A 5,366-nucleotide genomic window follows, 5' to 3' on the forward strand; every position below is an offset into this window, starting at 1 on the left:
TCGGTTTCCTGTGGGCAACTGGTGGCTTCCCACCACATGGGGCCCAGTAGGCCGGCCAATGAAGGCAGTTCTCAGAGCTCCCTTTCCTGTTCCTGGTGCTTTAAATGACACTTTATCCCAACGAAGGGCCCCTGGGTCCGACATGTGATGCGATTATTTCGGAAAGTCCTGTGGACTCCAAAGAACTGTAATTAAGGATCAAGAGATTTCTTTTTATAAGATTGAAAGATGGTGCAGAGACCAGACCATTAATTTCTTTGTAGACCACATTTATCTGCACATTATACTGTCCTCCTTAAATTTCTGTTCCTTGTCTGTGAGGACTTCTCTGATGACCAAGAGCAATTTCAGTAAGTTTTTGAATCACTCGGTCAGGATCAATCCCATGTGCAACGTGTCCCCTGCCCTGGTTCTGACTTAGCAAGTGCCATCTGCCCCCAGGCCCACCTTGCCCCAGGGAGCAGTCACTATTAATGAAAGCTTCTCCTTTCTTGCTATCTTTTCCCTGAGGAGGAGGAAGAAATCTCTCCTCTCTGTGCTCCCACACTACCAGCGCCTCCCTCTATGAGTAGCACTCACCACGCTGTGTGTAATTACCTCCTTTCTCATTTTCCCAGGCCACGTGGGCACACACAGTCTAACGATGGCACCACTCTCAGTGGAAGTACTGCTTCTCTAAGCCTGTTCCTAGCCTTCCTTTTACCCTGGGTTCTAATTATGTTTTGCCTCTGTAGTCTTCACAATGTCCTTTCTGTATGGCCATTGGCTTTTTGCTCCTGCCCCTCTCACCAGCCCAAAGTGGCAGTTCTGCCACCCTGACTACCTATCTAGGGCATAGAAGAGGCCCTCAACAACCATGATTGGCTACATGAGGAAGTTCTGGTGTTATCTACGTTTCTTCCCCCACCTCCTTGTTTTTGCTCCAGTTACCACCACTGGGTAATAGGCAGGGGCAGACTTTCATCCTCAGTTAACAAGTATAATTCTTCCAGGAAAATATTAGCTAGTCAAAACTTTTGTCAAGAATATTTCCCGTAAGATAGTATATTATTTTTTAAAAATTTATTTTTATTGATTTCAGAAGGAGGAAGGGAAAGGGGAGAGAGATAGAAACATCAGTGATGAGAGAGAATCATCGATCGATTGCTTCCTGCATGCCCCACACTGAGGATCAAGCCCACAACCCAGGCATGTGCCCTGACCAGGAATCAAACCATGATCGCCTGGTTCATAGGTTGACATTCATAGCCATGCTGGCTGGGCAAGGTAGTCTACTCTTTCATTTATACAGTCCTTCCCTGTAGTGAATTCCTACCAGACAAGTTTTCTCTAAGTTTGAAGGATATTTGGAATAGCAGCATCTACGTCCCTTCATACCAATCCAAAGGTTCCAGACTCGAAACCTTCATGAATATGTTAAGCAGACAGGCTCATGATGTACTGGATGGGTCTGGGCCTGGGGTGGGTCTGCCTAGGGCGCACCAGGAGTGTGTGGGTTCTTGACTCTGTGTAGGAAAGATTTTACAACACAAAACAAGGTGGTTTTGAGAGTATGTTTATTAAAGCTGGGGACAGCTTAATTGAGATAGAAGAAGCAATGGGAGAGGAAAAGTCAGAGAAAAGGGGCCTTGCAGACAGGGTCAGGGGCTTAGTCTGGGTGGAGTTGCCACTGCCCACTGCTACTCTGGTTGCAAGTCTCATGGCTGCCTTAGAGTATAGAAGAAAAACAGCAAAGATGTAAGGCATGGATGTGCTCTTGCCAGAGCGTGGTGTGGCTCCTTTGTCTTGAGGCTTTTTTTCTCTCTTTGCCAGCTGGAATCCTGGGGGAGGCTTATGGGGAGGGTCTCAACAGAATATTCATTAGTTTTTCAGATGTGCCCTTCAATATGTTGATTCATCAAAGTATGTGCATAAAGGGGCCAGGGTTATTTTATGGTTAGTTTTACTTTTAAAGAATGCCATTAAAGAGGGATTGGGACCAATACCAGTCTTCCCTGGGACAGTCTGGAATGTGTAAGCCATTTGCTCCTAAGTATCCTTGGTTAGGGAGATAAAGCCTTGTGATTTTTTAGCTGGCTGTAAATTGCTCAAATGGTTTGATCTTGTCTAATTATTTTGTCTCAGTTTCTCTTATTCCACTTGTCAGGGAATTTCCCTGGCTTCTTACTATCCTACCTCAATGACAAAGGAAGAAATATCTCCAAGGAGTCCTTCTGTTCAACCATGTGTTGCTAAATGCTCAAATCTAGTAGATTCGATTTTCCCTCACCAATGAAGTACAAAAGTGCAGCAGATAGAAGAGGAATCGCCAACCAGTCTTCAGACTTATGGATCCCAGAGATGGGCAAACTAGTCCTAGATGGCATGCTAGGAACCTGAAAGTTTATTGTAGCCAAATCTCTATGCAGGTGTGTTAGGATCACCATGGAAACAACTCTTAAACAATCAAATATAGTAATGACATGGAAATGAAAGAGATGGAATATAAGAAAAAACAATGGCGGAGTGGTCCCACAACCACCGCCATCTTCGGTTATAGAACTGTCTCCACACCTACATTTTGAGTTCTCAGAGAGGAGGTCTCTAGTATTATGTATCTCTGATTCCTCAGAATCTTGCACATTACATTGAATAGTGTTAGGAGGAAGCTTGTAAGTGTTCATGAATGATTAATCAGAGGAGACAGGGAGAACATCCCTGTAATTGGAGTGGTCAAAGCAACTGGGAGGGCTCAGAGATGAACATTCCTACCTGAGGTCTGTGATGATTTCTGAGAATCCTGAAATACGGCTGAGCATATAGTCGTGCCCCCACCTCTTCAGTTTATTTCCAAATGTTCCTGACTTCCTGGTTGAAAAATAATTTAGTAATTAGGTCCAAGAATAGTTTTAAGGGTGTATCATATTGCAAAACACAGATGAAAGGTTTGAAAAATTAAGACAGCTATTACAATATCTCCACCAGTCACTGTTCCCATCAGTAATACATTTGAAACGCATGTTTGGCATTGCATCTTAAACTGTGGCTCGCATTGAATGGCTAGTACATTCCAGATGGACTGGCAGCTCTGTCTGTGTGGCCTCTGTCACCGCTGTCGTAGCTTCCTTTTCAATGTATCAGCATTCCTGGATTCCCTGCAAGTCTCCTCTCATCTTTGAAGAGTACTAACTAGCTATAGGGCAGTTACTTTTCCTTCTCATGAAGATGGTGAGGAATAACCTAATATAGAATCACTGTGACACCTTGTGGGCATGGCTAGGGATTGCATCCCAACCTCTAATTATTCTGAATCCGCAATTTCAACAGACTGTCAAATAAAAAAAATGACAATAGCCAACACAACAACAGCCATCGGTGTGAATAAATCAAAGTTATACCTGTGTTGTTGTTTTTTTGTCATATCAGCAAAAAGTATATTCTTTGATGTGCCTCAGGAGTTTAGAAATTAGTTTCTGTGTGTGTGCCATGAGATCAAAAAGGTTGAAAATCGCTGATGTAAATAATAGCCCTGATCAGTCTTCAGTCTTGACTTGGGGCAGACCACTGCTCACTCTTTTCCACGGAAAAGCCTCACTGTCCCCTTCTATTCTCTGGCGAGTCACTCCCTGAAGAGTGAATGCTCTGGAATAGGAGTCTGAGAGATTGGCATTCTTGATTCCATGTTAATGTGCCTCTGTCTTAAGTTGGGTTTTCAAGAAAGCTCTGCCCTGGAGATACAGGATTGGATCAGCATTAAAGTGTATTAGCTTCCCACAGGAGTTGGTGCCACTCCCAACTCGCTCCACCTCCCTTGGTAACTAAAGCCTCAAGACAAAGGAGCCACACCACGCTCTGGCAAGAGCACATCCATGCCTTACACCTTTGCTGTTTTTCTTCTATACTCTAAGGCAGCCGAAACCAGCAGTACAATATCCCCCGAGGGGTCCCAGATTGTGAGAGGGCGCAGGCCAGGCTGAGGGACCCCACTGGTGCATGAATCCATGTACCAGGCCTCTAGTATGCATATAAGATCTTTGGTTAATCTCTTCCCGTCCTCTGCTTCCCTCTGAGATTCATCAGTCTGTTTCATGTTTCCATGCCTGTGCATTGAGTGTCTACCCACTGGTGGTCAGTGCATGTCATAGCTATGAACAATTGTTTGGTGGCTTAGGCTTTTACTAATATATATATACACACACATACTAGAGGCCCGGTGCATAAAATTCATGCACTGGAAGGGAGGGGGGTGTCCCTCAGTCAGGATTGCGAGAGGGCACAGGCCAAGCCGAGGGACTCCACCAGTGTACGATTGGGGCTGGGGAGGGATGTGAGAGGTTGCCAAGCAGGGGGGGGAACCACAGGAGGGCTCCAGGGTGTGTCTGGCCTGTCTCAGTCCTGATTGGCTGGACCCCAGCAACAAGCTAACCTATTGGTTGGAGCATCTGCCCCCCTGGTGGTCAGTGCATGTTATAGCAACTGGTTGACTGGTCAACTGTCTGCCCTCTGGTGGTCAGTGCATGTCATAGAGAATGGTTGAGCGGCCTTAGATATCATTAGCATATTACCCTTTGATTGGTTGAACGGATGACCGGACACTTAGCATATTAGGCTTTTATTATATAGGATAATACTGAAAGTTCTAGCCAGAGCAATAAAGCAAGATAAAGATATAAAAGGCATTCAATTAGGGAAGAAAAAAGTCAAACTGTCATTTTTTTGCAGATAACTTGATGCTACATATAGGAAAACCTAAAGACTCTACCAAAAAACTACTGTAAACAATAAACAAATATAGTCAAGTTGAAGGGTACAAAATAAATGTGCAAAAATCCATTGCATTCCTGTATACCAACAACAAAACTTCAGAAAAAAAAATGGAGAAAACAATTTCTTTTGCAATAGCAACCAAAAGAATAAAATACCTAGGAATAAACTTAACAGAGAATGTGAAAGACCTATACACTGAAAATTATAAAATATCATTAAAAGAGATTGAAAAAGACACAACGAAATGGAAAAATATCCCGTGTTCATAGTTTGGGAGAATCAATGTAGTTAAAATGGCCATTTTACCCAAAGCCATATACAGATTTAACGCAATCCCCATCAAAATCCCAATGTCATGTTTTAACAAAATAGCATGAGAAATCATCAGATTTGTATGGAAACACAAAAGACCCAGAATAGCCAAAGCAATCCTGAAAAAAAGAATGATGCTGGAGGTATGACGTACCTGACTTCAAAATATACTGCAGAGCTACTGTTATGGCAAAGTAACCAGGGATGGGAAGTCAGACCACCAAGCACTCAGAAGATGTAGGAATTCACTTTTATTCCAAAAGCAGCGCTGCTGGCTCAGAGGAATCAATTCCCAAAAGCTGAGCATT

The sequence above is a fragment of the Myotis davidii genome, unplaced genomic scaffold (genome assembly GCF_000327345.1).
Source record: "Myotis davidii unplaced genomic scaffold, ASM32734v1 scaffold540, whole genome shotgun sequence".
Taxonomy (NCBI): Eukaryota; Metazoa; Chordata; class Mammalia; order Chiroptera; family Vespertilionidae; genus Myotis; species Myotis davidii.